At 38.3% G+C, this 16291-nt stretch overlaps 1 pseudogene; it reads left to right on the top strand.

Annotated features, from left to right (window-relative positions):
• The first annotated feature begins 10379 nt into the window (after nt 1–10379).
• LOC148038283 (small ribosomal subunit protein uS3x pseudogene) lies at nt 10380–13145 on the top strand (annotated as a pseudogene).
• The last annotated feature ends 3146 nt before the right edge of the window (nt 13146–16291 follow it).

Raw genomic sequence — 16291 nt, 5'->3', positions numbered from 1 at the left:
TCATACACAAAGTGGATTCTTTGTGTGAGAAGTTGATGGGGACACCTATCCTTTTCGGGCGTTTCATTAATTTAGTGTGTACATGGGTGATTCCATAGCGGGTTATTCTGCAAAATGCATATTAAATTAATAAACGTTTATGAGTTTAGAGTGCGGACTCGTAATAAATTAAGGTTAGGATTGATTTCTAACCAGTTGATTTATTTATGTAGCTGAAGACTGCTAGGTATTCACTTTTGTCGGTTTAATTGTATTATTTTACTAACGATTGTGAATGCTTCAGTTGATGTGTAGAGATAGCAGCAGTAGCGAAGGAAAGCATTGGAGGATAGCGAGTATTCGATTTATTACTTATATTTCGATGGGCGCATACCTTAGGCATGGCACCTATATTTTGTCACGCCTATTTATTGAGGCGTTGGATATTTATTTATTATTTTGTATGCACATGGGCGCACGATTATGTTGTTTGTACTTGACATTGTATTGGGCATGCCAGACTCTTTGGGCACCGTCCATTAGCTTTACTCCTATTTTGTGCTTAAGCAAACTCAAAAGCTAAAAGCTTGCTATTTTGTATTTGGGCTATTATTTGAGCTTGAAGATGATTAATACATAAAATACATGCTTTGTGGAGCGCTCACACAAGGCATGGGGGGAGATTGCACCCAATTGGTCTCTTGTTCATGTCATTCATGCTTTTTACCTTGAATTTTGTGCAAAAAGTAGAGTTCTTTTGTTCTTGGGGACCTTCCGGTATTCACTATGCGAGCGTACAGCATCCGATCTGCGCATCAATGGTATCAGAGCGAAGCTGAGATCAAGAGCTTCCAATCGCTACCCATCTTGTGCGAAGGCAGAGCTCCTGGAACGATCGGGCTCTACGGTCAATCTCGTCGCGAACGGTCGATATAGGTGGATTCCTGGCGATCAAGAACCTCTGTTTCCATCATCAGTTTGCGAAGGACTAGCTTGCAGAGGCGGAGGACCACTCCTACATCCTCTTCTTCAAGTAGTGGAGTTTCAGATAGATAAGTCACAATTTTCATATCTTCAAAGCTTTAAAATTTAAAGCTTAGAAAGCTTAAGAGAAGCTTAAAGCTTCAAAAATTTCATCGTGAGCTGTCTGAATATCTCCGAAAATTTTGCCGGCTGAAGAAAAACGGCCCCCCCCTCCCCATGATTTCGTCGTTTTAGACTAATTAAGCCTAAAGCCTAATCAGCTAAGCTCCAATCACATTAGTCCTCTCAATCCTGCAAGTCACACACAATCAATCAAATTCTACAAGTCTATCAAGTTGAAGTTCTGCAAGTTACATAAAGCAACCAAGTTCTGCAAGTCTACAAACTCTGCAAGTCACATAAGTTTGCAACTCTGCAAGTCAAACAAGTCACCTGGAGTCAAAACTGACTTCTGTTCAAAACTCATAGAAGGGCTGTTCCTGCGCAGAAACTCCGAACTACAAAGTTGTTCATTGGAAGGTATTCTTCGCATACGCAGGTTTGCTAAAGCATTTTCAGCATACGAAGAAGGATAAAATGCACATTTCTCAAAAATTACATATACCGCAATAGTCGAAGACGAAGATTGTGAAAGCCACACCAAAAAATATATAAGCCTTGTATTCCCTATCTTGAGCTACGCTCATCCCGCTAACTTGATTTTGAGAGTGAGAGGTCTTTTGAGTTTTACAGGATGACGGAATCTCATATGGATGATTTAATGGCTGAAGGCGACCTACCTGAACCTACGATGGAGCAAAAGTTGGACTTAATTATGATGCAATTGGATGAAGAACGACGAGCTAGGCAAGCATTGCAAGCTCAATTGGCAAATTTACAAAGATCGACTACCGACAAAGACGAACCTCAATTTGAAGAACTTATTCGACGTACCATCGACGCGACCCTCGAAGCTCAAACCATCTGCAAGGAATCAAAGATAAGTAAAAGAAATTTCAAATTCCGTACTTTCAATGGCTCTAGAGAGGGAAAAACTGTTCTGGCATTCATTAGTCAGTTTGATGACTACTTTCATGAGGAAACCTATGCAGAAAAAGATAAAATCAAGTGTGTCACTAATCATTTAATGGATAGAGCATCTCTTTGGTGGACCCTGGTTTGTAAAAGTATAGATTGTCCCACTACCTTGGAGAATTTCAAGAAGAAGTTTATGCAGAATTTCCTTCCTCCATAATTCCATGAAAAAGCTATAAAGCAATGGGATCTGCTTCAGCAACGAGATCGTGAGCCTATTCCTCAGTACACAGAGCGCTTTTGGAATGCATTACTCCAGTTACGCATGCTTGAAGACGTACCTGAAGCGACACACAAGCGCAAGTATATGTCTGGACTCCTTGGGCATTACTACGTTGAAGTTAATATGTTCAAGCCTGCAACCCTTGAAGACACAATTTCATTAGCTCACGACATTGAAGACAAGCTGCGAGGTAGAGATAGACGTCCACAGCAATTCCACTGATGCCAAGAGGCATATTTCACGGTGGATTCCATGCCACGGTGGATTTCGTAAACTTTGATGACCGGGGCTCATACACAAAGTGAATTCTTTGTGCGATAAGTTGATGGGGACGCCTATCCTTTTCGGGCGTTTCATTAATTTAGTGTGTACATGGGTGATTCCATAGCGGGTGATTCCGCAAAATGCATATTAAATTAATAAATGTTTATGAGTTTAGAGTGCGCACTCGTAATAAATTAAGGTTAGGATTGATTTCTAACCAGTTGATTTATTTATGTAGCTGAAGACTGCTAGGTATTCACTTTTTTCGGTTTAATTGTATTATTTTACTAACGATTGTGAATGCTTCAGTTTATGTGTAGAGATAGCAGCAGTGGGGCGGAGGAAAGCATTGGAGGATAGCGAGTATTCGATTTATTACTTATATTTTGATGGGCGCATACCTTAGGCATGGTGCCTATATTTTGTCACGCCTATTTATTGAGGCGTTGGATATTTATTTATTATTTTGTATGCGCATGGGCACACAATTATGTTATTTGTACTTGGACATTGTATTGGGCATGCCAGACTCTTTGGGCACCATCCATTAGCTTTACTCCTATTTTGTGCTAAAGCAAACTCAAAAGCTAAAAGCTTGCTATTTTGTATTTGGGCTATTATTTGAGCTTGAAGATGATTAATACATGAAATACATGCTTTGTGGAGCGCTCACACAAGGCATGGGGGGAGATTGCACCCAATTGGTCTCTTGTTCATGTTGTTCATGCTTTTTACCTTGAATTTTGTGCAAAAAGGTAGAGTTCTTTTGTTCTTGGGGACCTTCCGGCATTTGCTACGCGAGCGTACAGCATCCGATCTGCGTACCATGACCTCTTCCCAAGAGGGGATTCATGCGACATATGCGGTTTCATAGTCTCAGTTTTTTTTGCCAAAGGAGATAATGATACATCGTATCTAAGTTCGTACCGTCCGAGACCCACTATCGGCATTGTCTTTTTCCGAGAATTCACATGGCCTTAATATATATTTTTGGTAGAAATATTACAGATTCCATAAAACTAGAGGCATATTCCACGGTGGATTCCATGAGGTTTTTTAGTGGATTTCATAAAACTATTTATTTTTCTGAGGCTCATACACAAGGTGGATTTTTATGCGAGAAGTTAACGAGGACGCCGATCCTTTTTGGGCATCAAATTAATTTAATGTGCATATGGGTGATTCCACATCGGGTGATTTCACAAAATACATATTTAAATTAATGGACGTTTATGAGTTTAGAGTGCACTTGAATTAAATTAATATTATGACAGAGTTCCAAGCTATTTATTTATTTTGTAGCTAAAACTGCTAGGTATTCACTTTTGTGGGTTTTATCTTATTATTTTCTAACAATTGTGAATGCTTCAGTTGATGTGTAGAGCAGGTAGTGGTGGTGTTGGAAAGCACTGGGCGATGACGTGTATTCTGATCACCTAGAAAAATTATTATTTTTGATGGGCGAACGTCTTATCACTAAAGGCATGACATCAATATTTATTTAGGCATTCTTATTTATTAAAGTTCTTTGATAAATATTTATTATTTTGTATGCGCATATGCACTCGATTTTAATATTTCATTATTGGACATTGTATTTGGAAACAACCTAATTTTTTATCACCCAAACACTTTACTCTTTATTTGGGCAAAAGCAAATACAAAAGCCAAAATCATACTAATTGTAAATTGGGCTATTTTTTAGCTTGGAGATTAATAAATTTATAAATATATGCCTTATGAAGCACTCACACAAGGCATGGGGGGAGATTGCACCCAATTTGTCTTTTTGTCTCATGTCACACAAACCTTTCTTCTTGCTTTATGAGCTTTTGTAGAGTTCCTTGTTCTTGGGGACCTTTCGGCGTTCTCTATGTGCACATACATCATCCGATTTGTGCACGAGTAGCATCGAGCGAAGCTGAGATCAAGGGCTTTCAATTGCTTACCATCTCGCACGAAGGTGAAGCTCTTGGAACGAACAGGCTCTACAAGAAGTCTCATGAAGAATCATCAATACTAGTGTATTCTTGGCAGTGAAAAACCCCTGCTATGCTGTCAAATTGCAAAGGACCACTCCTAGGAGGTGGATGACTACTTCTGAAGCTCCTTTGCAAGTTGTTTTGTTGGTAAAGAAATAGATAAGAAATTTCATTAAGCTTGGAGTTCATAAGATTTTTAAAAAAGCTTAAGATAGGCTTAAGCTTAAAAAATCCAAGGATCTATAGCAGCAGGACATACTGATCATCGATGACGTTGTCAAAAAGCTGTCGTCGTCTTGCGCGCTACCAACTGGCTTATTAAAGCTTTTTTAAAAAATATTAAAGTTAAGATTTACTAAAGCTTAAAAGTTTCATTTATAATCTTTTACATAGCAGTTGTTCCTGCATTTATAATCATTCACACTTGCACTTTGGCAGAATTGAATTCTAGTAAGCAAACTGTCACACGCTGTCTATTTCTCGCTTGGAAGAAGACTGTCATAGATTGCGGTACCCGCAAAAGAAGCGAGATTGTAAAAATAATCTTGTAAACCCAAATTTGACCTATGCTCATCCTCCTAACAATATTTCAAGTGTGTGAGGTTGTTTGAGATTTTTGCAAGATGTCTGATCAAAACATGGAAGATCTTATGGGTGAAGATGATTTACTAGAACCAACCATGGAGCAAAAATTAGATCTAATTATGATGCAACTTCAAGAAGAGTGAAGAGCACATCAAAATTTGCAAGCACAACTGGCTACACTTCAATGATCCACTATCAATCAAGAAGGAGCGCAACCTGAAGATGTTATTCGACGTACGATTGATGCGACACTCAATGCACAATCTCTCAGGAAAGAAGCAAAGATAAGTAAAAGGAAGTTCACATTTTGTACTTTTAATGGGAAACATGACGGAAAAATTATTCTCGCTTTCATTAGTCAGCTTGATGATTATTTCCATGAAAAGCAGTATGCTGAAAAAGATAAACTTAAATGTGTCACTAACCATTTAGCAGACAAAGCATCATTATGGTGGACTATTGTCCACAAGAGTGTTGATTGTTCCTCTATTTGGGAGGTCTTTCAAAAGAATTTTTTGCAAAATTTCCTTCCGCCTCAATTCCATGAAAAAGCAATCAAACAATGGGATCTTTTGCAACAAAGAGATCATGAATCCATTCCATAATACATTGAACATTTTTGGAGTGCCTAACTACAACTTTGAATGCTTGAAGATGTTCTTGACAAGCACAAGTATATATCCGGTTTGCTTGGTCACTTCTATGCGGAAGTGAATATGTTCAAGCCAAAGACTTTGGAGGATGCAATTTCTTTAGTGCATGATGATGCTGAAGACAAAATTTGTGGACGAGAAAAGTTATCGTAACAATTTCCAACTAATGGTAACTTTAGTAGAAAGCAATTCAATTCTAACTTTCAAACATTCAATCAAAATTGTGTTGTTCCTTCTTCTGTTTGTAAACACTGGACTCAACCTCCTGCTTTACCATCAAACACATATTCAAGCCCTAAGTCTTCTCTATAGCTAAATCCCAACATACCCAAATTTCCAGCCCTTACCAATTATATTTCCAAAACAAGGCCTATAGTTTGCTACAAGTGTCAACAACTTGGAATGAACTGTCAATCCAAGAAGCTAGTTGTTCAAATCAATTACTTGGGAGTGATGAAAGACAAAGATCATGAATATAACCTAGACTTCATTGAAGATGATGATGATATTGACAACGCTTCCGATACTTTACCATGTATGCCAAATTATCATTCATTATTAACGATGAAATGTCTTGTGCATGGTCAAGAAAAGATTGTTTTGCATGATGATGGAAGCACACATGATTTAATTTCTGCAAAGTTGGTAAAAGAACTAAATTTACCTACTATTCCAACTCATTATCGCATAAAGGCTACATTCTTAGGTAGTAGATACAATGGTACACAAGAAGTTCATGATTTAGAAATTAAAATTGGTGATTATGTTGAGCACAAAAATTTCTTGGTTGTGTCTTTGCAAGCTAGTGATATTATTTTAGGAATGCCTTGGCGTCACAAATATAATCCTGACATAGATTATTCCATACATTCCATGAAAATTCATTCTAAGGGAAAGCAAATCAAATTACATGGAACACACACCTTTGACAATTTTCCCTTGCTTAGTCACACACAAGCTAAACGTGCATTGAGAAAAGGTAGTAAATCATACTTAGTATGGGTGAATGAAATTGAAGCTAAGGAAACTCAGATGCATCCTAAACATGCACAATTTCTTTCACAATTTAAAGATTTTTTTGCTACTGATTTACCCCCTGGTTTACCACCTACACATCGTGAAGATCATAAAATAGATTTAGTCCTAGGTTCTTAACCACCATGTAAAGCACCTTATAGACATAATCAGATTGAATAGAAAGAAACCCAAGCACAAGTTGAAGAACTGTTGAACCAATGACTCATTAGGCCTAGTAGTTCTCCTTTTTGTGCACACGTCCTATTAGTCAAGAAGAAAAATAATACATATATGATCTGCATTGACTATCGTGCCTTAAACAAGATCACTGTTAAAAATATATATCCAATTCATAGGGTAGATAACCTCATGGATAAACTACAAGGAGCCACTATTTTTAGTAAGATAAATCTCAAATCTGGATATCATCAAGTATGATTGGATACACCTTGACCATTTCAAGACTGCATCTAGAACTCAGTATGGTCATTATAAATTTCTTGTTATGTCTTTCGGTTTGACTAATGTAGTAGCTACATTCAGTCGTATGATGAATCATATATTTTTTAAGTATCATAATTGTGTAATTGTTTTCTTTGATTATATTTTTTTTTTCAGTAAGTGAGAACGAACACTGTGAATATCTATCTGTGGTTTCAAATTGTTGAAAGAGAATCAATTATATGCTATTAACCTTGACAAGAGTGAAATTTTCCAAACCCAAATTGAATACTTAGGTCACATTGTTACTTCTGATGGTATTTGTGTTGATCCTAAAAAGATAGAGGCAATTTTGAATTGGCCAATCCTAAAAAATGTGCATGAGTTACGTTCTTTCTTAGGTATTGCTAGCTTTTATAGAAAATTTGACTCGTAGGTCTTGCCAACTTTTATAGAAAATTTCAATGGATTTTATAACTAGTTTGCCTAACACACAAGCTAATCATGATATGATTTGGACTATAGTAGATCGATTTAGCAAACGAGCATATTTTCTACCATGCAAGAAAACATTAACTGCATCTCAAGCTACACAATTGTTTTTAAAGACTATTTTCACTAACCATGGTTTGTCAAAAGTTATTATTTCTGATCGTGATTCTAGATTCTGTAACAATTTTTGGACTACTTGGTTTGCTAATTTGGATACTAAGATTGATTTCTCATCTGCATTCCATCCTGAAACCAATGGGCAAACAGAAGCTACTAATAGTACAAATCTAGATCTCTTATGTGCACACACAATTTCAAAACCACAAACATGAGACACACACTTGCATCTACTTCAATTTGCATACAATAATACACCACACACAACTACATAAAAAGCACATTTTGAAATTATTTATGGACATAGATTTCCTACATCTATTACATCATTATCAAATAAAGTTAAAGCTATTGACAATATTGCCAATATGCATGCTACTATTTTTTCTGAAGTTAAAGATATGATTATGAAAGCCCAGAAATCATACACTAAACAAAAAAGAAAAGCCATGAGTTTCAATGTTGATGATTATGTATGGTTACGCATTGAAAAGAGAAGATTGCAAAGTCTTGAGAAACACACTGTTGTTAAATTAGCACCTAGATTTTATGGACCTTTCAAATTAACTCACAGGATCAATGACAACGCATTTAAATTATAACTACCCCAACATTGGAAAATGCACAATACTTTTCATATCAATGAACTACGACCTTTTAGAGGCCAATTACCTATCCCCCTGTCTATGGAAACCCTCCTTTGTTAGAAAAAGAAACTGAAATACTTGAACTTGAAACTATTCTAGACATTAACTTTATGACCACTACAAATGGTCGTAGATATTCTAGATATTTGGTTAAGTTTAAAGATCATTATGTTGAAGAAGCCCCATGGATTCATGCCCCCTTGACCTAAGTGCTTACCCACCTCGAGGATCTGATCCTAGGAGGCATATTCCACGGTGGATTCTGTGAGATTTTTTGATCAATTTCGTAAAACTATTTATTTGTCAAGGCTTATACACAAGGTGGATTCCTTATGCGAGAAGTTGATGAGGATGCCTATCCTTTTTAGGCATCAGATTAATTTAATGTACAAGTGGGCAATTCCACAACGGGTGATTTTGCAAAAATACATATTTAAATTAATGGACACTTATGAGTTTAGAGTGCACTTGAATTAAATTAAAGTTAGTACAAAGTTCCAACCTATTTATTTATTTTGTAGCTAAAGACTGCTAGGTATTCACTTTTGTTGATTTTATCTTATTATTTTCTAACAATTGTGAATACTTCAATTGATGTATAGAGCAGGCAGCGATGGCATTGGGAAGCACCGAGCGATGGCGTGTATTCAGATTATTTAAAAGAATTAATATTTTTTTTGGGTAAACATCTTATCACTAAAGTGTGGACTCAATATTTATTTAGGCACACTTATTTATTAAATTTATTGACAAACATTTATTATTTTATATGTGCATAGGCACTCGATTTTAATATTTCATTATTAGACATTGTATTTGGGCATAGCCCGATTTTTGGACGCCCAAACGCTTTACTCTTTATTTGGGAAAAAGAAAATAGAAAAGCCAAAAGTATGCTAATTGTAAATTGGGCTATTTTTGAGCTTGGAGATTAATAAATTTATAAATACATGCCTTGTGAAGTGCTCACACAAGGCATGGGGGGAGATTGCACCCAATTTTTCTTTTTGTTTCATGTTGTGCAAACCTCTCTTCTTGCTTTATGATATTTTGTAGAGTTCTTTGTTCTTGGGGACCTTTCGGCGTTCACTACGCGTGCATAAAGCATCCAATTTGTGTACCAATTTGAACTAAGAATTTTGTCAATCTAAGCTTTTAACCCAAAGTTTTGGCCAATTTAGTAATTATAGGTACTATAGGATGACACTTTCCATAGTTAGGGAATAGAGTATTATGAATCTTATAAAAGAGATTTATTCTAGTAGGATATATTTTCCATTGGTAGACATAATGGGAACTTTGGCATAGGGGTTCATGACTTTTGATGACTCTTAAATGGAAGGAAAGGTGATACATGTGAGTCTCATTGAGTAAGTACTTATGTACCAGTTAAAACATATGCTTAGTTTGTTCAATAAGGTGTTATTCAAGCTCTTATCTCTAAAGTATGTGATTATAGGGTCTTACACAAGGTTAACATGGGGTTAGCACATGCGAATACCCAATTACAGTGATGGGGTATTTAAGGTATACTAGGACTTGATTAGGGTAACATTTGATAAAATACAAATCTGTCTTCTCACCTTCACCTTCAGCTCCCATGGCTTCTTCTCTCTCTCCTCTCTTTCTCTCTCTTTTTCTATCTTTCTCTCTCTCCTAGTCTTTCTCTCTCCCCTCTGCTCTTTTTTTCTCTCTCTTCTGCAGTCTTCTTTCTTTTCTCTCTCTCTTTTAGGTCCCCTTCATTACAGTTGAGAGCATAGTTATTTGGTCCTTTCTTCTTTTTCTTTTCTTACATCCAGTTCTATTTTTCAAAAAAATAAAACTAGCCAGACAAGTACAACATGGACAACAGGAGCTGTAAGGAGCAGTGATGGAGTACCACAGGGGGATGGCAGCTTTCTTGAAGACCACACAAGTTATGGTAGGAGGCTTGGATAGATTGGAGGGAAGGGGATAAAAATGGCAATTCGTTTGGCCTCTTCATCATGGATCTTGTACCCTAAAGTTTCTGGGTAAAGGTGGAAGGCAACTCAATTTCTCTTTTGCACATGGAGAGAGACGTACTTGGCCCCAAGCACTTCCTGCACAGCTTGTTGTGCGGCATTCATAAGCTTGGTCACCAGGCCAAGCTTGCGGTGGGTCCGCAGCATGGCCAATGAAGTGATATGGCAATGGCATTCTAAGGATTCTTCCTCCATCTTGGCGAGGACATATCCAATGATCTTCTTGTTGTAATCCTCTGCCACGTACAGGAGCTGCGGCCATGACAATATGTGGTAGAAGTAGTACTTCATCTGATAATTCTCTGGGAGGCACAGCAGGTTGCATGTCTACATAGCTAGCAGATCATCGACTGTGGCCTGCCGTATGCAATAGTTGAGGGTGTGAAGGTCCCAAGAAGATGGATACTCGGGCGTCGAGGTCCACGTCACTCCCATGCGCACAAAGATCATCATCCATGCCACGACGACTCAGAATGTTCTCGGGGAGAAAGGACGGAGAATTAGAGAACTGACTTCTATAGTTCAGAAGAGGTTCCATTTCCCTGAAGAAACTGTGAAGCTCTATGCTGAGAAGGTCAACAACCATGGGCTTTGTGCGATTGCCCAAGCTGAGTCATTGCAGTACAAGATTTTGGGTGGTCTTGCCGCTCGAAGGGCCTTCTATGGAGTTTTGAGATTCATTATGGAAAGCGGTGCTAAGGGCTGCGAGATCATTGTCAGTGGCAAACTCAGAGCTCAGAGAGCTAAGTCCATGAAGTTTAAGGATGGGTACATGATTGCATCCGGTCACCCTGCTAATCTCTACATTGATTCTGTTGCTCGCCATGTTTTACTTAGACAAGGAGTGCTGGGTATCAAGGTTAAGATTATGTTGGATTGGGATCAGAAGGGCAAACAAGGGCATGCTATTCCTTTGCTTGACAATGTAACTATTTACACTCCAGAAGAAGAATGAAGAAGTTTGTGAGATCAAATGCATCCTTGAAATCTAGGATTCATTGGCATGGATCTGCATACAGTAGTCCAGGTATCAACTTAATGACTACCTCTCTCATTTCTTGTATATGAGCAAGAGAGAACTTCAGCAAAATATCCTCAATGTTTGCCTTGCCACTCCTAATATCATCTTTTGGTATAAAGACTGAGTACTCATTGTGATTCTGTGGGAGGTGCCACACATATTGAGTATAAACAGAGTGCACATGGAATAGGACAAGAATACACCAGCAATCATGGAATCAAAGATTGAGCGACGGGTGTAGGAGTCTCCCTGAGGCTGCAAACAGAAAACTGACTTTGGAAAAGCTTCATAACAACACTTGGAACATGGCATTTTCTCTCGCCTCTATCACATTCCAGAAGATTGCAATATTTAGATTGTTTGCATTTCTCCATAAGCTTAGCTTTGTCAATGTTGCTCTCCTCTGCTGCCTCTAGGACTCCCTTGGCAAACAAATCATCAAACACAAGGCCACACACATAGATACCAAAGCATGGCAGTGTGTTGTACAAAGAGTTTTTGTCTGCATGGATCTTTTAGTCCAACATTACAGGAGTTATAGGCTGAACCTTACCCAGAAGGTCCTTGCGAACAATCACAATAGTTACACCAAAAGGAATGATGTTTTCTTTGCTCCCATGTCAAATTTGGACACATCGACAGGCTTGGAGCAGAAATCGGAGGACATGTCTGCTACAAGAAGGGTGTCACTTGCACGGGGAGGGTAATCTTTGAGCTCTACCCCATGGATGGTCCCATTCGCACAGATGTGGAGGCTCTTAGATGTGGAGGTATCGGTACTCTAAATTGGTGGCCCGAGCCCCAATCATTGACATCCAAGCAACTTGGACATGTATGGACAGCAAATGTATGACTTGATGGATGTATGCACACATATTGGTAGAGAAAATGTATGACTTGGTGGATGTATGATGGCTAAATACACATGTATTAGCAGAGAACATGTATGACTTGATGGATGTATGGTGGATGTATTCAATGGGAGATAGGTGTACCATGTGTCTCAGCTTAGATAAGTCAATTATAGCAAATTTTGCATATTTATTATGAGAAATATTTCTGCATGGCCTCATAGAGGGGATCAAGGGCTCCATTTCAAATCAAGAGCCTTGATGATCGGAGCTCCCTAGCTTGAGATATTGCAGTTTTTGTGATAGGGGGTCCAGTGGACTGCACCTAGTATGGCAGGTCATAAGGGTAAAGCCAAGACCTAGGAGGACTTCCAGCACAAGATTAGAGATTTGTGTGCATCTATGAATGATCATAGCTCTGCCCAAAGAGGATCCTGAAGACATTCTTGAAGAAGGGGCCCCCAAGACGGACGATTTTGCTATGCTTAACGACACACTATGTCAACATGAGACCCATCATGATGAGCAACATCAAGAGCTGGAACACAGCCATAGGGAGGTGGAAAACCGCCAAGATCAGCATCATAGCAAGATGATGGATAAGATGGACTTGCTCGTAGAGCACAAGGGCACCCTCATCGCCACCCTCTCACCCTCCTTGGCTTAGCCCAAGGAGCAGGGTCCTCCTCGTGAGACCAACCACCCTCCCCCCTTGGAGATGGGTAGGACAGATCTTGTTGAAGACCATTTTGATGTGGGTCCAAAGCAAGAGGAACTTTCATTTAAGAAAGAAGATCATGTAGATCTTAAAGATCATGCTCATATTACGAATCAAGAAAACATGTCCTTTTAGGAGACCCTTGAGTCTATACACATGTCACATATAAGTGTTGATATAGTACACTTTTCAGCTTGTGCAACCCCATGTGTTATTGACAGCATCCAAGCACAGACTGAGCTTAATCATATGATGCTTGTGGCAAACTCGATGCAATAGCTAGTGGTACTGACCATTCTAGCTTTAGTTGTGGATGATAACCCATGCATGGAAAGGATAACCACTTTCCATTTGACCCCAGTGGTAGTGCAGAGACCCACGCTTGCATGGATGACCTATATGTTGGTGATGCATACCATGCAGGTTATCCATTTGATCCCGAGGTTTGAAAAAAACTCTATCTACATCAGCACTCCCCCGGTGCAGTTCCCTCACCTTGAGGCGGCAACCTTGGTTGAAGGACAACTCAATTTGAGCATGTTTTGCAATAGACAACCATCTGTTTTCAAACAGTTTTGGGCTTGCATTAATTGCACCCATGCATGATCTACCTGGCTGAAAGTATGCTCAACGAGCTTCGTTTTGACATGCAGAACGTCTCGTTTGGAGTTGCCCATGGCAAGCTATGATCAGTTTTCCAATGCAGGCCTGTTCGGGATAGCATGCTATCCAGTGTTGTCCAACCCTTCTTGTTTGGAATTGGTGCCTATCCTTGTACTGAGTTACCTTCTTCCCTCATGCTCACACTGCATACATGTTCATAGGCCACCGTTCCACAAGATTTCAGCCCCCCTCCTCCCACCTAGCCCTCCCACCCAGCCATACCAATACGTCCTCTTTTTTTTTTTTTAAGGGCAAAAACCTTTCGGATCGGGATGGAATGTAAAGAATGGGATTACAGGGTCTTACACGGGGTTAGCACATGCAAATACCCAGTTAGACTAATGGGGTATTTAAGGTGTACTAGGACCTGATTAGGGTACCCTTTGATAAAATACAAATCTCTCTCCTCACCTTCACCTTCAGCTCCCATGGCTTCTCTCTCTCTTCCCTCTTTCTCTCTCTTTCTCTCTCTTTTCCTGTATTTCTCTCTCTTCTCCTAGTATTTCTCTCTCCTCTGCTCTGTTCTTCTCTCTCTTCTGCAGTCTTCTTCCTTATATCTCTCTCTTTTAGGTCCCCTTCATTACACTATCAATTTTTATGATAACAACAATTTACAAAGATATATGTGTAACATGGAAGCCAAAAGAAAATTGGTGGGACTGATAACTTTGGATAATCTAGAGGTTCAAGATGATTTATTGGCACCATTAAAGTATTTTTGTAGTAATGGTACTATTCTTTTATAGTCTTTTTAGCATAGGGATGTAATACATTTTCTTGTATCATTACTTAATCAATCATCTTAGTAACAATTAGAATATGTATTGGTATTGCTTCCTACTTTCTTTGCAAACATTGATGATGATCAATCGGTGCTAGTTTGCTTACCTACTTTGATTAAGAAATAGTCATGGTATTCTTTGGAACGATAGATAGCATGGAAGATGGTGGATGTAGGTATCAATCCATTGGTCAAACTTATTGGAAAAGTTTCTAGCAAGATAAAAGATTATGCCTCTAATTAACAACTTCCTTCAACCTAGCCATCTTTCCTACAAAGCAAGATATTTGAAGTCTCAATGAATAAGATAGAAATTAAAATCTTATTAAATAATGCTTAAACTTTAAGACTCATTCACATAAATGTAGTTTCGCTTTTTCTCTTAAATAAGGAATTGCATTGACACTAAACACCACATGATACTAGTGTAAGCATATTAAGTGATACATATAGTTTCATAAATTAGAATCTTGATTTCTACCTAGTGATACTATTGTAAGCATATCAAGGCTTTGGGTGATTGAGTAAAGTAGGGGGTTGTAGGTCCGAACATGTGTGCAACCATTTGTGCTTTATGGTGTTGCTATGAATGGTAGCATATCTCAAACAAACCAATTTATTGAACTCTAGAGCTTTGAAGTTGACTCCGGATATAGGGCATTAAGCTTTCATTCTATAGAAACAACTACATCTCATGATGTATGCAGCAAGGCGGGTGCAATAACTATTGTTTACATAAGTGCAAGCGAGTAAATAGTCATAGCAAGAGTATTCAGGGGAGTCTTTTCAAGTTTCTTCTCTCAGTTTAGCAAAATAATCATTGTAGGGAAAAAAAAGACAAAGTTGTGTTAGGAATGCTTTGTGGGATTGATTGTAGTAGAAGGAAGGAAAGACTACCAGAATGATATGTTAAAAGTGGAAGAAGGGTGTCTCATCATCTTGAAAGGAGGGATCATGAAGGGAGGGAATAACCTATTTCAAAGGGAATCATGTGATGGCTAAAAGGAGGAGAACCATATAATAGATAGAATGGGGAGAAGATGCGGAAATATATGTTGTTCTATTGGATCCATCAAATCACTAGAGTCACATGCTCTCCCTACAAAGAATTTTTCTTTGACGCATATTGTAGTGTTTGTGTCAAAAAACTTAGAGGTGGTTTTTTTTGTCTCCTTAATGTATACCCAGCCCTTTAACACATGATAACTCATGGGGTGGGACTATTTTACCATAACTAGTTTGAGCTATTTTTCTTTAGTAGATTTTCTTTGAATGTTGGAGCACTATGAAAGGGAGAAGAAATACATACTAATATTTCTAGAGAAGGTTTATTGGGTGGAAATAAAATGGTGGATAGGCTCGTGGATAGGTATGCTATGCGATGCAGCTTTCAAAATCCAATGTACTTGAGAAGCTTCCAAGTCGTAGGTCTCCTTTAGTGCACTAAACCTTAGATAAGCCTTCTTACTTCTATGCACGTGGCTTTTCATGTTGTTGATGTGGATCAGCCTCCTGTAGCACCACCAATGCCCATTTTAGCATGGCGAGGGAAGTTAAAGACATACACATTACAAGCAGGAGTTTCCCAATATTTGTTTTGGTGGAAGTTGAGATAATGAAGAAGACTTGTTAAGAGATAATCATCTAGGAAATATGGTAAGAGAGCTAGGTTTTCTGTATAATTTTGGCTAGTCTTCCCACATTTGAAACATTTCTTGCACTTTGGAATTCATGCTTTGCTTTTTGGTTATATCTATATAGTTTATACTAGTAGGGATATTTCTTTCTTTACAAGA

This window comes from Lygodium microphyllum, chromosome 3 (assembly GCF_053477565.2).
Source record: "Lygodium microphyllum isolate KBCC chromosome 3, Lygodium_microphyllum_v1.1.10, whole genome shotgun sequence".
In the NCBI taxonomy this organism is placed as follows: domain Eukaryota; kingdom Viridiplantae; phylum Streptophyta; class Polypodiopsida; order Schizaeales; family Lygodiaceae; genus Lygodium; species Lygodium microphyllum.
Note: the sequence above shows the minus strand (reverse complement) of the source record. Positions and strands in the feature narration are given on the sequence as shown.